A 26,714-nucleotide genomic window follows, 5' to 3' on the forward strand; every position below is an offset into this window, starting at 1 on the left:
CTGTCCCAAGGCTTCCCTAATGATTGCAGTGAGGACCCCAGTGAATCCAATGGTTGCAACCTTTGAAGACGAAGCTTTCCTTTTAGCTTTGGTGGCAGGAGATTCTCCTTTAGTGAGCTGCCCTCTTGTTGCCAAGGCTTTTGTTGAGGTCTCAATGGTCTTTCTCACAAACCCATTGAGGTTGACGTCATCCAGCGACTTTGGTGCAACACTCTCTAACACGGGGACATTGATGTGGCTCATGATGCAGTTGTATCTTTGGCTAGAAAATAGCACGTGTGCCATCTTGGCTTGGAGTTGGATTTCGAGATTAGGAATGTTCGCCAAGCTAATGCCATCATTGGTGTGGTCTTTTACCTTGTCCATCCCGAGTAAGGCATATACGTCTCTTTTTGGCTTCCTTTCTACTTTGTTTGCCAGGTCCAATGCCTTTTCCACCAATTTCGGTGTTAATTCAATCTACACTTGGCGAGTTCCTCCCCCTCATGCACAGTTATAGTGCCATGGTTTCTGCGGAAAGTCCTCAAGAACTCTGCACAGTGGAAGTAGTCCACTCCCAGACTCACTGCTTCCACGTATTTCTGTAGATTGCATTGCTTAATGATCTGTCTTACCACTCGTTCTTCAATGGCCATATCATCTAGGTGGAATTTGAACTGGTTGAAGGTTCGCGTTTCCACTGAAAGTCCATATTTTGCTTCTTCTTCCTCTAAAAAAGGCAGTTTGCTAGCCTTTTCTTGGACTGTCGTGATGGGTGCCTGTCATGAAGCCATATTCACCATTAGTGGTTTTCAGAATAAGCAACAGGAAACGACTACATGCTTGTTGAATTGAAATGCTTGCGTGTAGAAGTAGACTTTTCCTTCCAGTAGTCTATTGATTTTAACTTTTGTCAACCTTTTCTTTCATCACAAGTTGTTGCATTTTACCCTTGCAATATGTGCTTTTCCTTTATTGTTTTCTTTATGTGTTCAGTTTGATTCACCTAACCCCTGTTTGGTTTGATTAAACTTACCCCTTCCCCTTTTGTAATGAAAAGAATCCTTCCTAGGATGAAATGGTTAGAGGATAAAGGGTCTTTAGCACACAATCTTAGTGTTTCACTTTCGCATGAGCCAGGCATAGAAACTCGTATTATATTCGAACCAATCATACCTGTCCATATCGAAAGGGTGGATGCCCACATGTGTAATGTAAGTGAGGACATCAAGTAAGAAGTCACCAGAGGCCACTCTACTAGCAACGTGCAATCATACCTGTCCATATCGAAAGGGTGGATGCCGACATGTGTAATGTAAGTGAGTACATCAAGTAAGAAGTCACCAGAGGCCACTCTACTAGCAACGTGCAACTCCTCCTCGGTGAGCATGCGATCTAGATAAGGGTGTTCTTTAATGTGGTCTTCCATGGGTCGATTACAGAGAGTAGTCAAAACCCTATATGAAGTTGGAGCGACATAGGTTGGGTCATATTTAGATGCTTTGATTATACATCATTGTTCAACATTGGTCATTATTTGGCATCCCTCTAGCTCCCATTGCAATTGTAGAGTATACCATTTTTGCAAGAAGCTGGAATTGTTGTCGACAAGTCATTGCAACTTCTCGATTTCCTGGTTTGTGGCCATGATGGTGCTCTTACTATATGACGTGATGAGGCGCTATTCGATTGCTTGTTCCTTGGATACCTCAGTTGCAATTAACTCTACAGTTACTTCGGAAGCTTTAACAAATATGAATTTCCTACTCCTTCCAAGAGCAAGGGACTGTTCGCCCTTCCGTTGTTATAGGTTCTTCCAAGACTCCTAGATCTAGTCAATCGTAGCTTTTAGCCAATGTCATGAAAGTAGTGTCCAAGTATTGGAGGCAAGCAACAAAGTTGTCCCCAATGTTTGTAGCTAAATCTGCTGCCAAGGTTAGAATTGAGCGCCGCTCATAAGAGGGTCTAAGCCCGCAGTAGGTAGTTGAGGTTTGACAGCGCTAGAGAGGCTAGTAGCTAATGGTTGTTGCTTCGTTTGCTCACAAGTTTGTAGCTTGGCCTTATGTTCGATGGGTGCGGTTGTGGCTGCAGGTGACACACTACTTAGTGTGTTTGAGAGTTGAGGGGAGGCGTTGTTACACGAGTGGTGATCGAGAGCAAGCCTCACTCATAACCCAATAACGAGACGTTAAGGAGTGCCAGTTGGGGTAATTGACTTTGTCGAATTCACTACTCAATTTGAAAAATTCAAATATTCGATAAAACACCACAAGCCACACAAAAAACAAGACTAAAAACAACGCCTCTTATAACTCAAAAATTTAAAACTCGTATGCGGGTAGAGCATCACACAACCACACAATGGAAATACCAATTATTCGAAAACAAACAAAGAAAAATATATTCTCGTACCTTAACAACCTTGAGCCGATGCTTGACACCACAAAGTCCAGATTCTTTAACTTCGATATTAACATGTCAAAAGTATCCTCTCGCATGCGACCCTCCTCTCACATCTCTCACAAGATGACAAGAAGACTCTGAGGGGAAGGCCCCTAACTCTCCACTCTCCTCTCCTTTTATAGTTTTTTACATTCTCACTCACATTGAATATGCTTTTGCTTTCCCAAAAAACCTTAGGCTTTTTATGCCTTTAACTTTCTCACCGTTTAAGCTTTTCAATAATTTTTAAACTTTAAATGTTTTTGCTAAAGAGCTAAAAGCCTTTAAGGCTGTATCAGATCTTGTCGTCTTGCATTTAGAAAACGCAGCTACCCTACCTCGTCCTCATCTTCTTCTCCCTTGCCTAAACCGACATCCTCCATCTCTACCGCTGTGCGTTTGATAGCCATAGCCTCCTCCCACAAACATTTTGGCTATTCCTGACATGACTATGGTCATAGGCATTGAAATCGGGCAACCAGCAACACTTTGCAATAGCCGTCGCATGTTTGCTTTCTGAAACCCTAAGCATCGACGATAGCACTCATAACGACTCATTTGTTCTAGTGTAAATTGTGCCAAGATAGCCTGCATCTTCTCAGGATCCACAGTCTGCGATTTTCCCAACTTGATGTCTGGATTCTATTCCTTTTTCGTCCTTCTTTGTATATGTCGTTGCAGCAGTGCTTGCTGTTCTTCTTCTCATTGTTTCAGCACACCCACTACGTTGTTATCGTCCGCTCTCTTCAGCTCTATTCCCTCTTCATCATCAGCTTCCGTTTTAACTCATTTCTTTCTTCAGCTTTCTGCAATCTTCATCACCTCCATATTCAGCATCTTCTCGTCCACTTCATCAACTACGGCTTTGTGGCCTTACTGGTCTTCACCGATGATCCCCTCCCTTCAGTCTTTTCATCCCAGCTTGCCGTCGTCAACTTTGGCTTCGCCCTCTTGTCCTTCTTCAGCTTCTCTATCTGCTTCATTTGTCATGCGTCATACTTCCTTTGTCACGTCTGTAGCTCCGTTCGCCTCTTCCTCTACAGGCCTTTGTCTTTGTCACCTTCAGCCAGTGAAGATCCGTCGTTAGTGCAACTTCTTGTTCTTCTTCTGCTGCGTCTTCAAATTCGTCACTTCCTTTGTTTCGTCATTGACTTAACTCTCTCGTAACTGCATCACTTTTATCCGCAATGATCTAATGAGGCTTCGGCTTCTTCTTTTTCATTGTCACTTCGTCGTCTTCCAAGCACTGCCATTTTCCGCGTGTTAGAATGCCATATCCCTCTTCCATCATCAAGTCGCTATTATTACATGTTGCCATCCTGGCCATCATCATCAGATTAAATTGAAATACCGTCACTGCTGAATTAATAATGATCCCACTAAGTTTATCTGTAGGCCGTCTATGGCTTCATTCCAATCTCTTAACCTTTTTACATTTGAGAGTTTAATTAGTTTCCATCGGCACAATCGTTACCATCATGCCCATCATTAACAACAGCTGCCCTTCGTCTACAACAACTGCCAATTCCTTCATGTCGCACCCTTTATTTATTATCTGTCCACTGGCATCTAGATCTCGAATACTGGAAGTGTTGTTTTCCCTTGTCACTTGGTTCACAACCCATTTCATCACTTGCCACACTCATAGCAGCCACATGCCTAGATTGCGTGCACCCTATCTTGCCATAGCTTTGAAAATCCATCCTCAAATGCTGATCCAATTAGCTTGCTTGATGAAGAAGAACCTTACTCTTGCAATATGGACCTTTCAAGTCTTGCATATCCTTGTATTCTTCATAAACTCCAATGCGGTTTTGACATTCTTGGAATCTTCAAAATGAATCTGTATTTTCATGCAATGTGCCCTAGCAGAAATATGCTATGAAAAAGAACTCCGTGCACAATCATACATGATTTGAGAAAACATGCAATTGATCAAATCCATGACACGCTACCATTCAAACAATGCTCACACAAAAAATATGGATGCACTAGAAGAATTGTGCCTAGCCTATCTAGATGTGCTAGTGTGTTATGCAAAATGCAAACAAAATTCCTTGTTAATCAAATTCTTATCCTCTCCTCTCAACGCTCTTCTAAAATATATGACATACTCTGCTCCACCCATCCATAATCTCACCAACGCTCTAGAAAAGATGGTCCTTAAGATGTTGACCAGATAAGAACAACCCATCTCACAATTGACGGTGTCCTTCACGACCCTCTAAACTCACCCAACCTCCTTACACACTCAACGAGAGGTTCCTAACTTTGTGATGAACATCCCAAATGGTGCGTGCAAGAAATGTGTGTGCTCAATGATAGGTGCTCTCTCATGTGCACGTGCATCTAAAATTTTACTACATATTGTTGCAGGGGACCTCATGTCGTGCTAGTACTCAATGATGGTGCAAAACGTGCATAATCCCAACCCATGGCATGGAAGTATTTGATAAGAATAGGAGATGACCCCCGATTGCAGTGCATCAACAAGTGCAACGTGAAGTGCTCGTGAACCCATTATCCCCGTGATGTGCAAGAGTCTCGACAAGAAAACATACCTTGTTCCACAATATTCGATAGATAATAGCAAACTCCAGCATCAACCTGTCCAAAAAAAATACCAAGCTTAACCAAGGCTATCAAGTTTCACACTCAACAAATCAAATAAAATGACAAAACACAAGAAATCCAACTACGAAACAACAAAGCAACTGTCACGCAAACAACTAAGCTAGCAGAAATCAAACCTAACTACAATTTGACTAGGGGTTTTCAGTTTTCACAAAAATGCTTGACATATTTAGCCCTTCCCCTAGTCTGCAAACATTCATGTGCAGTAGTTTCTTACATAAAACGATGCAACATTTATGAGCCAATCAAAAATCAAATCCAACGATCTATCTCTGAGCTCTTCAAACTCATAAATCAAAAAAATCCATGACACACCATTCTCAAACCACTTCTGAACGGGCACACAAAAATCATTAAAATTTTTCTCTTTGAAATCCTCAAAACTTTTACATCCAAATTTCTCAAAATAACTCACATTGTCAAAGTAAAACATCTCATCACCCACAATGACAATCCACATACCCATCCCATCCTCCCATAAGAAAAACATGACAAAGCTTGGGTTTTGAAACAAATTTTGAACTCTTTTTATGTTGCCAAAATCAAACTCATCCACAAAAATTGCAAAAATCTCAAAAAAATAAATCTCTTCAAAACATCCATCCAAACAACGAGACTTCAAAGAGTCAACTTTTTCTATTTCTTTATCACAAACATTCTCAAAAGACTTTTCACAAGCAACACATTAAGGTCATTATCCTCATCCAAACACCCAATTGTCCAATTTTCTTCAACCTCACAACTTTCTTCACACTTTTTACCCTTAGTGTTAGATCTCTCTTCCCTCAACTTTTCAATCCTTTTCAAAGCCTTATTAGGATTTCCTCTCACATCCTCTTTAATGTCACTCTCAGGGTCATCAAATCCCCAATCAAAATCATCACAAACTTCTGGAGAATTCAAAGAAACTACAAAACTATCAAATGAAGTTTTCTCTTCAACATTGTTGCCTAAAACAACCAAACAATCATCATCACAACTATCAAGAAGTAAGAGATTAGGTCTACTCAAAACCACATCATCACCACCACAAACAAAAGCATCTCCAGGGCTACTCAAACCATCAATAAATAACTCACAAGACTCAACTGAGTCTACAACACCAACACCAAAATCACAACATGAGTCAGAACTCAAAACCTCAATACTCTCTTGATCAACAAACTCATAACCAAACTCACAACAAATCTCCACAAATTCATTAGGCAACAAATTCGAACCCTCAACTTCATCTTGAAAACTTACAGTTTCTAAGCCCTCCCCCTCATGGTCTTCTAGCAAACTCAAAAATTCATCCTCAATTCTTTCTTGCTCTCTCTCAAAACTCACTAACTCAACTGCAACAAATGACACCTCCCTATCAGAATCACTATCTGAACTCTCATCCTCACTATCATCTTCCTCAGAAGAGCTATCACTCCCTTCCTTATTTTCTTCTTCAGAATCTTCTTCATTCACAAGTTCCTTTCTCGAAGACATGTCAAATTTCTTTGGTACTCCCCTTCGATCATAAATTGTTATTATCCGTTTTCCCCAATATTGAATTGTTCTTGCTTTCCTAAGCCAAGGTCTACCCAATATGAGGGGAAAAGCTCCCAACCCTGCTAGCATAACATGACAATCAATTTTCATAGAGACTCCATAAACCTTCACTTCCAAATTCTGAATCATACCTAAGCACCTTACTTTAGCATGATTAGCAAGCCTGATTCGAAATTTAGACCCTTCAATGATTCGAAGTCCAAATTGCTCAACACAAGCCTAAGTAATTACACTAATTTGCGCTCCTCCATCAATATATGCTTCTCCTATGTTCTTATTCTTATACCAAGCATCAACAATAGGACAAATATCAAGCAATTCCTCTACACTCAAAACTCTCACTGTTCCTTTCTTTTTTTCCTTATACTTCGGATTCACTAATTTCTTGTCCTCTCATCTTAGGGCACAACTCCATCAACTGGCCAAAAAATATATCAGCTTTCTTACCCATCATATCCTTTTTTAGATCATAATCACTCTCTCCTTCTCCCAAAGGAATGTCAGTAGCATGATAATGTTTCCTAGGCGCTCTCGATTTATTTTCTTTTTTCTTCTCTTTCTTCTCTCCTCTCTTTGTTTTTCTTCCTCTTTCCTCACCAGCCTTACTAGTTTCAGGTTCGTCTCTCTCAGCATCTCTTCTTCTTTTAATTGCAGGCATAACATCAACAATTTTATTTTCTTTTTTTAATTTTCTAAAAGAATACAATTTATGGCACTTTTTCCTTTCCCTTCTTCATTTATCTTAGATTCTTGAGAAGTAGAATCATTTTCTATTTCTATCCCAAAATCATTCTGTGTGTCTATTAGGAAAATTTTGAGGTAAATGATACATATCCCCACCTGCTCTAGGCAGATAAGGACAATTTGTACTCACATGACCTAACTCTCCACAGGAAAAACAAGTCATCATCGGTCTACGAAAATATCCTCTACCATTTACTCCTCTCCCACATTTCAATAAGCTTTAAACTTTAAATGTTTTTTCTAAAGAGCTAAAAGCCTTTAAGGCTTTATCAGATCTTGCCGCCCTGCATTTAGAAAACGCAGCTACCCTACCTCGTCCTCGTCTTATTCTCCCTTGCCTAAACCGACATCCTCCATCTCTGTCATTGTGTGTTTGATAGCCATAGCCTCCTCCCACAAACATTTTGGCTATTCCTGACATGACTATGGTCATAGGCATTGAAATCAGGCAATCAGCAACACTCTGCAATAGCCATCGCATGTTTGCTTTCTGAAACCCTGAGCGCCGATAGCACTCATAACGACTCATTTTTTCTGGTGTAAATTGTGCCAAGATAGCCGGCATCTTCTCAGGATCCACAGTCTGCGATTTCCCCAAGTTGATGTCTGGATTATCTTCATTTTTCATCCTTCTTCGTATATGTCGTTGCAACAGTGCTCGCTGTTCTTCTTCTCGTCGTCTCAGCACACCCACTAGGTTGTCATCGTCGGCTCTCTTCAGCTCTATTCCCTCTTCATCATCAGCTTCTGTTTTAACTCGTTTCTTTCTTCAACTTTCTGCAATCTTCATCACCTCCATATTCAGTGTCTTCTCGTCCGCCTTCATCAGCTACGGCTTTGTGGCCTTACCGGTCTTCACTGATGATCCTCTCCCTTCAGTCTTTTCCTCCGAGCTTGCCGTTGTCAACTTTGGCTTCGCCTTCTTGTCCTTCTTCAGCTTCTCTATCTACTTCATTCGTCACACGTCATGCTTCCTTTGTCACGTGTGTAGCTCCGTTCGCCTCTTCCTCTACATGTCTTTATCTTTGTCACCTTCAGCCCAGCGAAGTCGTTAGTGCAACTTCTTGTTCTTCTTCTATTGTGTCTTCAGATTGTCATTTCCGACGTTTCTTCATTGACTTAACTCTCTCGTAACTGCATCACTTTTATCCGCGATCTGATAAGGCTTTAGCTTCTTCTTTTTCATCGTCACTTTGTCGTCTTCCAAGTGCTGTCATTTTCCGCTTGTTAGAATGCCATCCCTCTTCCATCATCAAGTCACCATTTTCCTATTATTACATGTTTCCATCTTGGCCATCATCATCAGATTGAATTGAAATGCCGCCACTGCTAAATTAATAATGATCCCACTAAGTTTATCTCTAGGCCGTCTATGCCTTCATTCCAATCTCTTAACCTTTTTACATTTGAGAGTTTAATTAGTTTCCATCGGTGCAATCGTTACCATCATGCCCATCATTAACGACAGTTGCCCTTCGTCTACAACAACCGCCAGTTCCTTCATGTTGCACCCTTTATTTATTATATGTCCACTGGCATCTAGATCTTGAATACTGGAAGTGTTGTTTTCCCTTGTCACTTGGTTCACAACCCATTTCATCACTTGCCACACTCATAACAGCCACATGCCTAGATTGAGTGCACCCTATCTTGTCATAGCTTTGAAAATCCATCCTCAAATGCTAATCCAATTAGCTTGCTTGATGAAGAAGAACCTTATTCTTGCAATATGGACCTTTCAAGTCTTGCATATCCTTGTATTCTTCATAAACTCCAATGCGGTTTTGACATTCTTGGAATCTTCAAAATGAATCTATATTTTCATGCAATGTGCCCTAGCAGAAATATGCTATGAAAAAGAACTCCGTGCACAATCATACATGATTTGAGAAAACATGCAATTGATCAAATCCATGACATGCTACCATTTAAACAATGCTCACACAAAAAATATGGATGCACTAGAAGAATTGTGCCTAGCCTATCTAGATGTGCTAGTGTGTTATGCAAAATGCAAACAAAATTCCTTGTTAATGACATCCTTATCCTCTCCTCTCAACGCTCTTCTAAAATATATGACATACTCCGCTCCACCCATTCATAATCTCACCAACACTCTAGAAAAGATGTCCTTAAGATGTTGACAAGATAAGAACAACCCATCTCACAATTGACGGCGTCCTTCACGACCCTCTAAACTCACCCAACCTCCTTACACACTCAACCAGAGATTCCTAACTTTGTGATGAACATCCCAAATGGTGCATGTAAGAAATGTGTGTGCTCAATGACAGGTGCTCTCTCATGTGCGTGTGCATCTAAAATTTACTGTATGTTGCTGCAGCGGACCTCATACCATGCTAGCGCTCAATGATGGTGCAAAACGTGCATAATCCCAACCCATGGAATGGAAGTATTTGATAAGAACAGGAGACGACCCCCGAGTGCAGTGCATCAACAAGTGCAACATGAAGTGCTCATGAACCCATTATCCCCGTGATGTGCAAGAATCTCGACAAGAAAACATACCTTGTTCCACAATATTCGATAGCTAATAGCAAACTCCAGCATCAACCTGTCCAAAAAAAATACCAAGCTCGACTAAGGCTATCAAGTTTCACACTCAACAAATCAAATAAAATTATAGAAACAAATCCTAAGCTAGACAAACACAAGAAATCCAACTATGAAACAACAAAACAAACTGTCACGTAAACAACTAAGCTAGCAAAAACCAAACCTAACTACAATTTGACTAGGGGTTTTCATTTTTCACAAAAATGCTTGATAGCGTCACTCGGACTAGTCGGGGTCGATTTGTTAGTAGCAGGTTGCGGTTTTGGCTGATACATTGGCTTATGCCCTACTGAGCTAGGCTTTAGAGGGTCCATGGATTTAGTGGCTTGAGTCGCTTGTGGTTTGAGTAGTTATAACGAGACCTTTCATGTGTCCAAGCTTGAGGATGGCATTTGAGTAGTGCCTTTGGATGTTTGGGCTTTAATGGGTGTTAGGCAGTCAAATCTAAGTGTTTCCCGCATAGTAGCCTTGCGTTTTCAACAAGGACTTAGGGACCCATTGTGGCTTGACTATATGCCGATGTTTATCATTTTGTCTCGGCCTCCTAGGTTTCAGGTATGAATCCTTAACCTTGCGAGGCCACGGGTTTCTAGTCCTAGGTTGCACTCTCTATTTAGGTACCCATTTGAACCGGGGTTCATGGGCTTCATTATTGGTTCTAATGGGTTTCTAGCCTCCAGGCTAGGTAGGTTGTGACAAGTCCTAACCCCCCTCCTGAGACTTGGCAGTGGGTTTCTCTACTGGTGGCCTATGGACTTGGAAAGAGTCACACTGCCCTTGCTGAAAGCTGTAACTATGTGGACATTACCCATAGCTAGGTGGATACGCTGCGACTCATAGTCGACATGGCAACATGCTTGCTTTTTGAAAGTTCGTCCTAGTAGTGATTATGTGCGTGCATTCTTAGTGTTGGGCAACACATAAAATATTATTGGCATGCTTTCATACTCGATAGAAACTACAACCTTGCACATTCCCAAAAGTGTGTAGGGTTAGCCTCCATAAGGGGTGAGATTAGCGATAGTGGGTTGCAATTGCGATTTGTCAATTTGGGTCCAATGGTCATGAGTCAAGATGTTAAAATCAGCTCCCTCGTCGATCAATGCGTTGATGGTGCATGTGCATTTAGCAGTACCCATCATGCATAGGTAAGTTGGTGGTACTGTTGCCTCATCCTCACCGTCCACCTCAGTGATAGTGGCTACTGGTACATGGATGGGGGGTGCTAGCATTGGGGGCTCATGCAATGGATGCATGGAAGGGAAATACTTCTTTATGTGGCTGCCATTAAAGAAGCCTATGCCCTCACTCTCTAGGGTTTCCAGCTCGAGGTTGCCAATCCGGCTGATGGTTTGAACCTTAAAAGGTCCTAGCCCTCGAAACTTCAGCTTTTGCTTATGTCCCTTGACTGAGTACAGTAGTACTAAGTCACCTTGTTTGAAGTTACGCTGCTTGACATGCTTGTCAAACCAGCTTTTGCATCTTACCTTCTTGAATATGAGCGCATGGGTGGCTAGAAGTCGGGTTTTCGTTAAGCATTTGAGTTCAGTCAATCATTCCATCCATGCCCCATTCCCATCCCATCTTTCTTGAACGGCTACCCTGAGGCTTGGTACGAAGAATTCCAAGGGAAGGATTACCTCTATACCATATGTCAATCTAAAGGAGGTCTGTTCTACCACTATCTTGTAAACTGTGCAGTAGGCCCATAAGGCCACCATCAATTTGTTATCCCAATCACTGCATGTTGCAGAGACGACCTTGGTCAGGAGTTTTATCAGGATTTTATTTGTTGACTCAGCTTAACCGTTTGCTTGAGGATTGTAAGGCAAGGATTTCCAATGGATGGATGATTAGGAAGGAGGACAAGAAGTGAGCTATCATTTCGTTGATGAAGTGTATGCCTTGGTCGCTCGCTAATTAATTCGATGGGCCAGTCAAATCATGAGATCACTTGCTCCCATAGGAACTTAGCAGTGGTCCTAGCATCATTCTTTCTCGTAGCTCATGCTTCTGCCCATTTGGTTAAATAGTCAATGGCCACAATGATGTACTTAGCCTGTGAATATTGTGCCACGAGACTAATGGGTCCGATGAAGTCAATCCCCCATTTCTCGAAGGATTGTCGTGCAATAATTGGGGTTAACTCCATGTGATCTTTACAGATAGGGGCTTTAGTTCGTTGACACTCATCACAATGCTTCACGAATCGTGTCGCATCTCGAAAGAGGGTAGGCCACCATAGCTGGAACTGCAGCACCTTGCAAGCTATCACATCGCCACTGAAATGTCCTCCTAAAATTCCACCGTGTGCCTCCATCGGTACGTCATGCATCTCATACTCACACACACATCTATGCAGAAACCCGCCTTGCCCCAGCCTATAAAGATAGCCAGCTATCAACTGATATGGTTGGATTTTCAAGATAAGTCGCCTAAGCCGAGCCCTTTCTATTGGTCATTCTGATAGCCCATGCTGAAGCACTTGAACTATGTCATCTTCCTAATATGGCATCAAGTCACCTTTAAACAATTCTTTTTTGCTAGATAAGTGGAATAGGTGTGCATCCGGTAGTTCATCCTCAATGCCTTGTCCAACCACTTCTCCCTCGTGGGGATACAAGACAGATGGTCAGCCATGTAATGCTGCTTCCCTTTTCACACTACCACGGAGAAGCCAAATTCCAAAAGTAGAAGAAGCCATCTGGCAATGTGTCTTGTGGCACATGGTTTATCAACCAAATGCGGCAAGGCTTGATGGTCAACAAAGAAAGTAAAAGGCGTAGCCAAAAGATAATGTCAAAATTTCTTCACGGCAAATACCATGGCCAAGCCCTCTCTTTCTGTTGTCGAGTAGTTCATTTCAGTCTCAGTGAGTTGTCTATTAGCAAAGCTCACTGGATAATCCAAGTTGTGTTCACCAAGTTGGCACAACATAACTCCTATGGCGAATTTCGAACCATCAATGTGCACATGGAACATGAGTGTCCAATCTGGGGCTCATAGTATTGGAGCAGTGGTTAGAGCCTTTGTTAGTTCCTCATACACATGTTGGCACTCCGCGGTTCATTCGAATACAATCAATAGCTTATATAGAGATCTAGCAATCAATGCATAGTTTAACACAAACTGTCGATAGTACTCGGTATCTCCTAAGAAGCACTGAACACCCTTGTAATCAGCTGGCGGTGGAAGATCGACAATGACCTTGATCTTCGAGAAATCTATGGCAATGCCATTCTTTAACACCACATGTCCTAGGATACATCCATGATTCACCCAAAACTGGCATTTCAAGGGGTTCAATGAGAGATGGTACAGCTGACATCATTCAAAGATCGCTCGGAGCTTACCTAAGTGTTCTTGCTAAGCAGAATGAACACACAAGTCATCCACGAAGACTTCTAACTCCTTCCTCAGCATGTCTTTGAATATTGTACACATCATTCGTTGAAAGTGGCTGGTGCATTAGTCAATCCAAAAGGCATGACTATGTAGGCAAAGACTCTCCATTTTAGTGGCGAATTCTGTCTTATGCCTATCGTTAGGATGCCACTTGCACCTGATTGTATCCCAAGAAGTCGTCCAGGAAACTGTAGACCTCTTTGCCAACCACTCTCTCTAACATGTGCTCGGTGTACGGCATTGGGTAATTATCTCTTTTTGTAGCTGCATTTACCTTCTTGTAATTGACACACACTCAAATCTTCCCATTTTTCTTTAGGATGATGACTATGGGCGAGACCCAATTCATGTGTTTAATTTCGTAGATGAATCCTGCTCTCATCAATTTGTCAATTTCTTCCTTAATAGCATGAGCGTGCTTTGGATTCATGGGATATGGCCGTTGTTTGACTGGTATTGTGTCAAGTGTCATGGGTATGTTGTGAGTCACTACACTCGGGTCTACCCCTTTGAGCTCTTCTAGGGACCAAGCAAAGATGTCTGGATACTCTCACAAGAGAGTAATAAGACTTGCCTCATCTTGCTCAACCAAATCATTGGCTATAAAGACAAGTCGTGGGGTCTCCCCCTCCCTAGATAAATTGACCTCTTTGACCTTGGCGGGTCCCTCGATGGGTTCACTTGCTTGCCCATGTCATTTGGCTCCTAGCAAGAATACCACCCTATCTCCCTTTTTGAACTTCATGAACCGTTTTGGTAGATCTTGCAATTTTCGTTGTTCCTCTATCCGCATTTCTTTGCTCAGCATTTGTCACTCCTCCCTTAATCCTCGGTGTCGTAGGTGAACGGGTAGGTCCCCCTTAGTGCATCTAGTCTTAGGAGGCTAAGGTATTTCAGGATCACTATCTGAGCTAACTTCCAATTCAAAATCAAATTCTCCATCTTCGGTAGAAGAGGGGCTCTCCCCTGGCGGTCATAGCTCAGAAGGTGAGTTCATTTGCAGCAGTGGTGCAACATTTGGTAGGGCTAGGCCTACCTGCTCGTAGTCAATTGCACCCATGTGCTCCAACCAAGTTCGATCACAACCCTTGTGCCTGACTCCTTTCTCTATTCTAAGTGCACCCTGCTTGCATGGTCTGGGGTCTACTTGTATTTACTTGATCATATGCCCTCCAGTGTCGTACTCTAGGGTATCGATTTCCTTTTCACTCTCGTCACTGAAGGAACAACAGTCCTCATATTCATCATCAGAGTTGTCTTTGTCCAATTGCTCCTGACTCTCCTGGTTCTGACTATCCCCTTCTTGTTGGTCGAGAAGTAAGGCCCAATTGTACTTCAAGTTCAAATCGTGCACCTTGGACCATCGCCATTCAGGCTCATCCAAGAGATCCTGGAGTGGCTTAAGATTCGTTGCTAGATTACCAGCCAACTAATTGGTTAAAGATCCTAGGATCTTCAAGAGCTCGCACCTATTGCTTGGGACTCGGAATGCAACCTGAGTGGGTCTTCCACATAGACTCCGGGTCATCGTGCAAACTGGCACTGAAGGTGTATCCTTGAACTTACCAGTTGCCTTGACTGTTTGTTCGTACTCCTCAGTATTTGAGAATGGTAGGTCAATGGTGGCAAGAACATGCATCCAGTCTCGCTCATCCTCAGGGCACAGGATATATTTGGTAAGAGCTCCACAAGATCTCCTAGTCTGCTGTCCATCGCCCTTCAGCATGGTGGAGATGGCATCTAGGTCGACCAGTGTGGTCTTTCAAGTGTCCATCTCCGCTCTCACAGCCTCTGTTTGATTGCCTAAGAAGATAAGACCGTTGCCCCAGTCTTCTACAACTCTCGCATTGTGCATCCAAGGTCAGCCTAGCAGGATATCGTAGTCCACTCCCTTCATGACTATGAAGTCAACAGAGAACTGGATCCCTACAATCTTCACTTCCAATTTTTTAACACTCCAAACGGCTTCACCTTCATTCCATTTGCCTGTGTGACGTTAAATCTAGCAGTCTTGACTAGTGGATTGCCTCAATTTTGGAGTACCACATGGCTTAGTACACTCACTCCTACCCATGTGTCCAAGATCCCCTTTCTGGTGACATCTCCCAGTGCTATGACTGGCAAGACTACATGCATTTCCATGTCTTCCCAAAAGGCATTAACGTGAAAGATTTTAGGTATGGAGTGCAGAGTCAGGCTCGATATTTGAGTTTCTGCATCATGCTCAGGCAAGTTTGTGGCAATCGGCTCACTTGGTTCTTCAACCCACCACTGCTTAAGCTCTCTCCATAGCGTTGGGTGAGCCTAAGCAGGTTGCCTAAGCTTAGAGTTACCGGAGTGGTCACCAGTGTATTGAGGAGGTTGCTAGTCACTCGCCTCTCTTCTAGGTCTTTGGTTCTCGGCCAATGGCCTTGATTATTTTTCCAGCTTGAGGCGATTAGACTTTGTCCAAAGGCGGTTCAGTTTGTGGTTCCATGGCCTCCCTAGGTTTTGGTTGTGGGGGAGAGATTGGGGTGCCTATGCTTGAGAGATTGTCGATCTCATTCTCCAGTATGGGCTCAGCATCCTTTAGGTGCTCCTGGGCCTCCCTTACCTATTCTTTCACCTTCTTGATAGCTTCGAGTTGGCGCTTCGGGTTGGGGTTCTCGCCAACCTTAGCAATTTCCTTTTCAGTTGTTTGAGGCACCGACATCTCTTCTTTTGCATCAATGGCTTTCCCTCCAACCAGCAGAGTCATGGCACTTTCGATTTTGAGGGTGATCTTAGCATATGGTCTCCTCTTCCTTCGTCTATGGCTCCTCTTTCCAACAGAGGTTGCATCAAGGTTGCTAGGCCCTTGCTATGATATGTCGGCTTACTTCATTTGCGCATGAGTCATGACATGCAACGGGATAGGTGCAGCCTCCGTGTCGAGTGTCTCAACACCGAACAACCCCAATGGAATCGATGGCTTATTTGCCAAACTAGAGGATGGTCTCCTCCTAGTGCAATCAACAAAGAGATGAGTGATTCCACACTCATTGCATCTCAAGTTAGCCTTATCTCTATTTGCTTGTTCCCTCTCAGGGTAACGCAAAGAAAAATGTCCTTTGGGTGATCGCAAATCCAACACACGATTGATTCTTAGGTTTGCCCTCCTAGGCCTCTGCCTCTTCCTCTAACCAATGCCATCACCGGTACTGGTCCCAGTACTGGTCAATAGTCCATGAGAATAACATTTCCTTCCTCATCATATGACACGTACGAGTTTACATAAGGCTCATCATTGGTAGGCTTGTCCACATAGTGGACTAGAGTGTTACTCAATGGATGGGTCAGATAGGGTCCAGGTGATCTATGGATACATGTAGGATTTATTTCCATCCTAGGGATGGTCGGTTTAGCATCATTTGGTTTCGGAAGAGCCAATAGGGATCCCCTTCCAAAGACGTTCACTGGCCTATTTGCAAGGTGGGGTTGACCGTAAAGCTGTGGGTTGCATGGGGGATTCACTAGTAGTAATAAGGAGACGTCACGTGCATGCAAGAAATATATGAAAATACCCCTTATCTACCCCCTATTTATGGGACCTTACCTTATAAAATGTACCTTCCTTCCCTTAAATAACCCCCCTCCATTACACTCAAGTGGTACCATATGGTAAACCCTAGTGAACCCCCCGAGGGGGTATGGGAGCCTCCAAGGTGATCGAAAATGCATGATGTCATGGCAAACCTACCACAATTAGCACAAGGTCATGACCTAGGGTTCTGACACTTAGCTAGCAAGTGGTTTTTGCCACAATACACACATTGGACATGTGGGTGCATTGGTCATCTCATCTTTTTCTGTAGTTTGGGTATGTCCATCCTAATCTCTACTAACTCTTGTCCGACTCTATGTCCTTCCCTTTTTCCTGAGTGCTTGAGTCTATTCTCTCACTCGGCCTTGAGGCTCTTCGGAACCCTTGGCATTGGACTCTTCCTGATTTGAGCCTCTGGAGCCTCTTTCCTTGAGCTGATCATCCACTCTAATAGCTTCTTCAAAGACCCTTGCCAGTGCATCTCTCTACAAGCTTGAGATGCTGGCCAAGGCCTTGTAGAGCTCCTCACCCCGTATTCTGTTGATGAATACCATGGATACCACCCTTTCACTTGGTCTCTCACCCAGGGGAATTCTCTTGAAGAGGCTCCTTATATGGGTCACATAATCTCGAATGTCCTCTCTCTCTTTTTGCTTGACATTCATAAGCCGCACTAACAGGTTATCGAAGTATCCAAGTTTGGAAAATCTCTTAATGAAGATATTTTTCAATCCATTGAAATCGACACGCTCCGCAGCATCCAGACTTGTGTACCAGTTTTGACCCTTGTTTCCTAAGCACAATACAAAGTCTTGGGAGCATTGAAAAGGATCAGTGAGGCCGTTGACTTCATAGACCTGCTCAAATTGCTCCATGAAGTTGTATGGGTCATCGATAACTTGGTATTTGTCTAGCTACTTCGCTACCACATGGATTTTTTATTGACTCTTAGAGCCTTGGTTGACTCCCAACCCATTAGCAATGTTGGCAATGCTTCAGTGATTTATTTTGTAGTCATGTTATCTAGCAGTTGCTTTGTCAGGAGCTCACTCAGTGTGAGATCTCCTTCCAGTGCTCTCTCGCTCTCTGATCGATTCATGCCCGCTAAGGCTAGCACTCTTTGGATCTCTTGCATTTCTAAGCTCTAGAGCAAGATCCTGGTTTGCTGATCCCGGTTGTATGTAGCCACGCCTTGCAAAGCCCTATGGGCCATTTTTCTCCCTTCCTCTAGGTTTGCTATGATGTCCTCTACCAACCTACTGTGGTGTTCTAGCCGGGTTTGAGTATCGTATTGGTTCACTAAATGTTGGACAACCTCATGAAAGTCTCCTAGGTTAAGCTCCTCATTGCCTCTATAGCCTGATTTGCCTCCTTCTATGTCTAGGACTTCCTGTTCTGCCAAGTTGTCGATCAAGTTGATCAGGCCGGGCAGATCCACTTCCATAGTATTGTCTATCCTTGTTGCATTCATATTTTTTGCAATATTCTCTGCTTGGTCCTACCTTTGGGGATTCGATATCCCTTTTATGTCTTTGAGTCTTCTCTTATTGGTGGGTTCCTTCAAGTCCTTAGGTCCATGTGTGTTCCTTGTTACTTACAATCAACCCTCAACTTACCCTCAATTTGTGCGTGGGTGCGCGTGTGTGCTCTTTTCTATGCACTGTGCGAAATTAGGCTTTTAGTTTTTCTTAATTGAGCTTCGAGTGGTGGAATTCAAAGTGAGTGAAAAAACAAAGTGCGCATAGCTCCAGGGCTCTTGTCCATGGGTTTCGCTTGATAGAGTCATGTGTTTAGTTCCTGTGCTATCTCGTTCAGCTCGGTCAGGGTCGGGTCTTGCAATCAGCCCACAACACCAAACACCCTTTCAAACCATTCAACCACAATCTCTAGGTTTGTAACTACGTGTGAGCCATTCAGTGGGTTCTTTTAGTGTGGGTCACACTTCTCGTTAGCCGAGGTTTGTCAATTACCCAGATTTTCTCACTCAGACTGTGTCCAATTTACCAGTGTCTAATTCTAGGGATTGGACAGGTTTGGGTCCGATTCTCACAATCAGACAGGTGTGTGTTTGATTGGACAACTGAAGCTAGTTCAATTCTGGCAGTCCGATCGATCCTCGTGCATCCCATTCTAGGAATCTGATCCTAGGAATCGGAAGTTCGATTTGACAAGTGTCCAATTTTGGGGTGTCTGATTCTGGATGGTCTGATTATGGAATCGCACAAGATGGGTTGGTCTGACTCTGTGGTCCGATCATCACGATCTAACGGTCTGAGTCCAAGTGGTCCGATTTTGTGTGTCCGAGCATCGCAATTGGATGGGTCGAGCGTCTGATCAAACGAGTTGTGTGTCCGATTATGGGTTGTCCGATTTTGAAAATGGGATAGGGTGTCCGGACCAGGTAGGTTTGTCTGAGTGGTTCGACTCTGAAAATTGAACAAGTCGCTCAGTTTGACTCTGGGAATTGGACAGGTCGCTCAGTCCAACTCTCAGAATTGGACACTATGGGGGGAGTCCAATTCTCCCGGTCGAAACGTGTGTCGATCACTTATTTTCCAAAAACTCGAAAGATAGATGTTGCTAGTAGCTATCAGAACTTCCAAGAATCAAGGAGGAGTGTAGCCCAAGGGCTTTCCATACTTGAATGTCACTGAAAGTCCCGATATGCTCCGATCGATCTAATGCAAACCTGGACCTACAAGCTCTCCCTCTCTCTCTCACACACACACAAAGCCAAAACTGTAAATGAGGCTTTCCATGGCCACCCAGGACCTTAAGCCCTCACTGGCCTACACCTTAGCCTTCCCAATCACTCGACCTTTGACTCTAACACATCTAAGCACTCTTTTGTCTTCATTTTCCCTTGTTTTTCCCTATTCAAGATTATTTTACAACAATGAACTTCAAGGTTCCCTCTCTGGTTTCTCCTACCTGTCCTACTCTAAATGCGACAAAAATCAAGAGCAGGGTACTGAATGGATTTCTCCTACTCAACCAATCATCAAAAACCAAAAATAATTACTTGTAGCACAGATTAAAATCCAAAACCTCCTATCTATCTCAAGCTCTAGTTTGGGGGTGAAACCCTTACTTTGATGCTCGATTTGAAGCGCGCAAGCACTTAAGCTCGAATTTGTTGGTCCCAACAATGGAACCAAAATATAGGGAGCTCTTTAGCTCAACCCCCAAGACCTACAAACTGCTTATTGGTCAAGTGTTTCAAGCCGAGCGGCCATGGCTACCTCTCATATAGCCAACGCACTATCCCTACCCATGGGTGTAGTGAGCTTACATTGATGCTCGATCGAGTACCTTCCTCTCTCTTGCATGTTGATAGCTCCACAATCCTTGAGGCAAGCTCAAGCAACCTCAATCCCTCTCTATCCAGCTCCATCCTCCATAGCTGCGCATGACAAGAGAAGAGAAGTGAAGAGAAGAAGATGAAGAGAGGAGATGGGGAGTTTCTTCTCCTTGATCCCTCACTCTCACACACTCACTCCCTCACTCTCTCTCACTCCCTCACTCAAGCACTCACAAGAAGACAAGAGAAGAGAAGAAGAAGAAGAAGAAGAAGCTTTTTGCCACACACCCAAGAATGAGCTCTCATTCATCTTTTGAACTTTATATACAAAGCCATAAATCCCATTTGGGCAGTCATACCCTTTTTACATGGTCGGCCATAGCCTAGGCCCTTTTTTCCATTGTTCTCCTATCTTCCTAGCTTCCTTCCTACTGCCCATCTATTTTTACAATTTGCACAAGTCAGAGCCCAATGCGCTTAAAATAAATCATGACGCGCCTTGTGCTCTTTTACAAAAGTATTGACTTGTGCTTTTTCTTGGGCGCATTTCCTTGATTTAGGGCTTTTTCACACTTCTTGTGTTTCCCAATTTTTCTTGGTGTGCCTTCATTCTCCATTCCGCTTTTGCCTTGGCTTTGTCTTCTGCTTTAGATTTTCCCGATTTTCCACCTTGTTCGTTTGAGGGTTAACAAAGCTGTTGTAATACCTGCAATGAGCCCCAAAACCACTGCCAAAGCAAGCTTAAAAAAAGAGGTATGGACCAAATAATGAGCTATCCATAAACTATGACCAAAATAGCATCAAATAGAGGATATTGCTCTCATACATAATATCTATGAGAATAGTAAGCTAAAAGAGTGCTCAAATCAGTCCAATAGCATCTCAAACCAATGATAGTCAAGACTGAGCAAAAGTGAGCTAAATCAAAGCCCAAAAGCATTCCAATACATTGGCCAAATATTCCCCAAGTGTCCAGCATCAAATGAGCATCCCGAGAGCATTATCACATATGCCAAGAGCATGACATTTCCCGGATAAATAGCATTTAGCCATGTTATGAAAAAGTGATATCTATGAGAATACTAAGCTAAAAGAGTGCTCAAATCAGTCCAATAGCATCTCAAACCAATGACATATGATCCCCCAAGTATCTGGCAACAAAACATAGGTATATGGGCATTGCAAGAAGCATATATGAGCTTCAAACATTGTAGATATAGTTGTCCCCGTTTTATGACAACATGGTGACCTATTTTCATAGTTAATAGCTGAAGCTCAATGACTCAAAACCAATGCTCAATGTTAATGGTCAATGCCAGGAGGGATGGTAAACAATGCCAAAGCCTTTGTCCAATGCTGCAGGTGAGTGGTTGAGTAAGCACAAGTACTTGAAAGTGGCCAAATCATGAAAAACATATTTATATTTTCAGCCCTGAATATTGAGCTAAATACTCCCTAAAATAAGCTCAATGTAGGCTCAAGATTGCCCTAAGATAGCCCCAATAGGTCCTAAGAAGTTCTAGAGCAATGAGACCCCAATATGAACCTCAAGAGGTGGAGCTATGGTTACCAATGGTGAAACCTTGTTGTAGGTAACTTGAATGAGAGCTGAAGTAATGTTGAATTGAGCTCAAGATCATGGAGAATGATGCTCTAATATCAATTCAAGGGAGAAGCCCAAGTGGAAGCATGAGCAAGAAAAAGCAAGAGAGGTATGAGCTATGGCGGATGGAGCAAGAAGAGAGCAAGAGAGAGAGACTCAAGATGTGGGAACTCCAACAGTCACAATGTGTGATCGGCCTTCCCTTTATTCAAATGTCACTGAAAGAATAAAGAATGAAGTGATAGTGATGACCACCCATTGGTTGCAGTGTGCAGGTGTGGGTACTATCAATATAGTAATACACAGGGGGCGGTTAGGCATAGATGCCTTTACCCCCAACAAAAAGGGCATGCACCATCTTTGCCGGTAATTGGACGGTGGGGTCAGGGATGTCTACTAAACTAATCTCATCATTGGAGTATACCTTTTTCTTTGACATCTTCAACATATTGTAAACATCCCTCTTCGGTCTCTTTCCCTGTGTGTTTGCCAAAACCTAAAGCCTTCTCCACTATTTCAAGGCTAAGTGCAACTTCTATCCTTTTGGATGAGCCTCCTTACCTGACGGTTACTATACTACTATTATTTCTTGTATCAAAAGATCTCACAAAATCAGTGCATCTATCATGGTCGATTTTTTGGCTAACCTTCTCTACGTATTTGTGGAGTTTGCATTGATCAACTATTCGCTTCACCGCGTTTCCAAATTGCATAGGAGGGAGCCTAGTGCTCTTTAACAAGGATTTAAGGTGTGCTTTTATATTTAAGATATGCATTTTTCATTTTACACTCGCCCTAGACTTTTAAATTTACTTCTTGCACTTTTGGCCCTTTTCCTCCCTTTTTTTGTTGGGTTGCCTTTTTTCACTTTTTCCTACATCTTTTTTATTTTCTTTTTTTTTAAATTGTCTTTGCACCGGGGTTAACATCGATTGTGACCAAAGTGCCTCCATCTTGCCTACCTTCTTAAAATCCATTCATGCCCCTACATTGTCTTTCTTTCCTGTGATATATTCCCACAATAAGCTACCCACATTCTTGAACATATGCATGGGATCCAACAAATGGATCTGTACATAGGTCCTATGTGGCAACTCGTAGAAAACTAAGAATTGTCACATTCTGCTTGGATGTGACTCCTTGTGGACCATTTTCAACTCATACTAGCTTTGGGCATTCATTCATGTTGAAGGTCATCCAAGAAAACCTTTCTTTAATTCATGACCCTCTACTGACAAAAAGAAGTGTATCCTTGATATACCATCTTCTTCATGGTCCGTGACCTTCAAGAGTCTAATTGTAGCCCACACAATGGAGATGCATGATAACCTTAGGTAACCAGACCTATCACACTACTCCTATCTAGTCAACACAAACTTGAACAAGCCATCTTAGATATCAACAATGAGAACAGAAGCCCACTTACTTGAGCATTCCCTGAATCCCGAAAAGTCATGCATGGTCCACATGAGAATGGCTTGTATATTAGTGGACAGTCGATCATCATGCTTGCTCATGTCTTCCACAGTGACCCCCTCTTCTCACAAAATCTTGAGCTCATCAACTAATGAACAAAGGTAAACATCCATATTCTTGAATTTGTAGCGCCTAAGAACGAGCAAGCTAAGGATAAAGTGTCCTGTCTTCATAGAAATCCATGGTGAGATATTGAAGTTTACAAGGACTACATGCCACACATTGTAAAATATTGAGTGAAGACTAAATGGTTCACGCTATCCATAGCAAAATCGAGTTGAAGATTCATTGGCTCTCATGAAAAGCCTAGAAAAATGGAGACAATATGGCTCCATGCACATAAATCTACCGATATTCTTTGGAGTCTATTTGTGGATCTATTCTATGCATGCCACATTATCGAGCTCACCATACCTAATGTACAAAACATGTGACATGTATAGACTATGAGTGAAAAGTATCTAAGAACCTTGTGAGGGATAGTTTTCCCTTACAAGTCCTGTTGATATATGTAAACACCACACTTTGGACATGTCTCTATAGTCCCATAGTCTCCTCAAAACAGCACACAATCGTTGACACATGCATGGATATTGTTGTAGTCCATGCCAAGCTTTCATAACACTAATCGTGTATCATCACGGGACTTCGGCAAAGATGAAATCTTTTGTGCTCTTCAGGGATTTGAAATCTTGCATTTTGAAACCTTCTCTTACATGTCATTATTACAGATAGCAAGGACACATATATATGGCCACAATGCCATAAGATGCACCGAGATAGGTGTGATAAAGGCAAAGAGAAAATGCAAGATAATACTAAATCATTGGATGATCAAGGCATCACTAAATCCATTGTCATGATTGAGAAGATTAATGTATTAGAGAAACGTTTTAGATGATTACATATTGGTTGTTTCTTTGCTTGGTGTAACACAATTAACTATTGATCAATTCTCATTCTCTCAATGTTGGTTACTTAATTTGGGGGCTTCCTTTTTTGCGACCCCACATTATAGTTGGTTTTATACCTACCATACCATTTTTTGTTATATATAACTGGGAGATGATCATGCATGCAATATTATTGGCATTGATAACATATATTTGGAGCTTTCTATAGGTACTTCTTTTATTCTACATGATGTACATCATGTCTCAACTTTAATGAAAAGCCTTATCTCTGCTAGAAAATTGGATAATACTAGTTATCATGTCTCTCTTGGTGATTCTTCTTGGTTATTTATTCTTTGCTTATTTTTAGAAATATTGATCATGTATTGGTTCACTGATCTTCCACATGTATCTTTGTGGTATCATCACCTTGGGCACATGTCAGTCAAAGGTATAAATGTCTTGACCTATTTGCAGTATCTCTTGCCCCTAGACTACTATTGTTCTAACTTTTGTGATCATTATTTATATGGCTAGTTGGCTCATAATATTAATAAGTTTGGCTCTACATGCATGTGTGATCCCTTGGCTCTTGTTCATTCTGATGTTTATAGTCTCATGCCATGTCCATCTTTGGGTAGTGCTACTAAGTATTTTATCATATTTATTAATGACTTTTAATAAAATTCTAGGCCTATTCTATAAAGCAAAAATAAGATATTTTAGTTATTTTTCATCGCTTTTTTGCTTTGATTGAGAATCTGCTTAGGCATAGGTTAAAATATCTATGATTAGATAAAAGAGATGAGTATATTTCATGTGCTTTTGAGTAGTTTTTTAATGATCGTGACATTAAGTATCAGTTGACCACCCCTGGTACTCCACCCCAGAATGGTGTTGCAAAGCGCATGAATAGAATCATTTAAGAGAGCGTATGTAGTATGCTCAATCATGAAAACTTATCTCATACATTTTAGGCTAAGGTAGTTACTAGTACTACAATTCATTTGATTAATAAATCCCCACATACTGCTCTTAGTGGTAGAGTTGCAGAGGAGGTATGGTTTGGTAAGTCTTCTTTATATGTACATTTGATGGTCTTTGCATATAAGTGTTAATCCTACTACAAAGAAAGCAAAAAGAAAATTTAAAAGATGCAAGGCAAAGGGGAAAAAGATGGCCCGACTGAAGAAATAGGAGGGAAAAATGCCAAAAGCGTAAGGACAACCTTAAAGATTCAAGGCAAGTGCAAAAGAGAAAATGCACATTTTAAATATAAAAGCGCACTATAAATCCTTGTAAAAGAGCATCAAGCTCCATCCTGTGCAATTTGTAAATGTAGACATGCATGAGTGAAGGCACAGTGCAAATAGGAAGGAAATAGGAGAAGAGAGCCTAGGCTAAAATGGCCGGTCATGTAAAAAGGGATGGGTGCCCAAAGGGGATTAGGGTTAGGGTTTTGTATAAAAGGCAAAAAGTAAATGAAAAAGCTCATTCTTGTGTGTGGCCAAAACTACCTCTCCTCTTCTCTTCTTCGTCTGGTTCTTGCTTACTTGACCTTGTGCTTGAGAGAGGGAGTATGAGGGAGTGAGGGAGTGAGTTTGTGAGGGTGAGGGTGAGGGACCATGGTGGAGAAGCTCTCCATCTTCTCCTCTCTTCTTATTCTCTTCTCTTCTCTTGTCTCACATGGGGAAATGGAGCATGGAGCTTGGGGCTTGAGGATCTACTTCAACTTGCACCTTGGATCATGGAGCTACCATAGTGCTTAAGGGAGGAGGAACTCAATTGAGCATGGAGGTAAGCTCACTACACTCATAGATGTGAGAGCGCGTACAGCTATGTGAGAGGTAGCCATTGCACTTGGCTTGAAACACTTGAAGCAATAAGCAATCCGTGGGTCTTGGTAGTCGAGCGAAAGCTTCCACATTTTGATTCCATTGACGGGACCAACAAGTTCAAGGTTTGAGTGCTTGCACGCTCCGAATTAAGCATTGAAGTAGGGATTTTCCAAATTGGTGCTTGAGGTGGATAGGTAGGAAGTGGGGGAGTTTGAAGATGTATTAGATCTCCTTAGCAAGTAAGTTTTCTGATTTTTTGGATCTAGATGAGTAGTTGGCTTAGTATAGACATTTGGTTATGATTTGAACGCATTAGGATCAAGGAAAAACAAGGAAAAAAAGGTTATGCATAGTAGGGTTTTTGCTATTGTGAACAGGCCAAACATGAAAAAGGGGGAGAAAAAAAGCTCTAATGTATAATGCATCAAAAGGAAGAAAGGGGGAAGGCCAGAACTAAGTAGAGAAGGGCTTTAATAGGCCAAGAACATGTGAAAGAGCTCATTTTCTTAGCTGAGAGTGAGAGAGAGAGCTTGAGAGAGAGAGAGAGAGAGAGAGAGAGAGAGAGAGAGAGAGAGAGAGAGAGAGAGAGAGAGAGAGAGAGAGAGAGAGAGAGCTACTAGCAAAGGGGAGAGATTGTGCATTGTGATCTTTATTATAGCACATTGTCTTGCTGCTACGCGGACACAGTGTGAAAAACTCTAGAGTGCATCGTCATTCG

Source organism: Lygodium microphyllum, chromosome 7, assembly GCF_053477565.2.
Source record: "Lygodium microphyllum isolate KBCC chromosome 7, Lygodium_microphyllum_v1.1.10, whole genome shotgun sequence".
Classification (NCBI taxonomy): Eukaryota; Viridiplantae; Streptophyta; class Polypodiopsida; order Schizaeales; family Lygodiaceae; genus Lygodium; species Lygodium microphyllum.